Below are 480 nucleotides of genomic sequence, written 5' to 3'. Positions count from 1 at the left end.
TATTTTCTGATACATATAGACGTACTTGTCCTTATGTTGTGTATAAAGTTTGAGTTAATTTTTTTTTATTTTTCTAAGAGCGTGGGAATATTTTTGGATTCTTTTTATTTAATTGTTGGAATTTTTTTGTATTTTTTTTCATGAGTGTGGGAATATTTTTTGATTACTTTATTTTATTTTTGGAATTTTTTCTGATTTTTTTCGAGAGCGTAGAAATATTTTTGAATTTTTATTTAATTTTTGAAATTTTTTGTACTTTTTTATGAGTGTAGGAGTATTTTTGAATTTTTTAATTTTATTTTTGGAATTAAAAAAAAATTTTCATTAGTGTGGAAATTTATTCAGATTTTTTTTATTTAATTTTTGGAATTTATTCTGATTTTTTCTCCGAGCATGGAAATATTTTCAGAATAGTTTTATTATATTTTTCGATTTTTTCTGATTTTTTGGCAGTGTGGGAATATTTTCAGATTATTTTAT

This window comes from Amphimedon queenslandica, unplaced genomic scaffold (assembly GCF_000090795.2).
Source record: "Amphimedon queenslandica unplaced genomic scaffold, v1.1 AMPQUscaffold_12878, whole genome shotgun sequence".
NCBI classification, from domain to species: Eukaryota; Metazoa; Porifera; class Demospongiae; order Haplosclerida; family Niphatidae; genus Amphimedon; species Amphimedon queenslandica.
The sequence above is the reverse complement of the archived record's forward strand: the minus strand, read 5'-3'. Positions refer to the sequence as shown.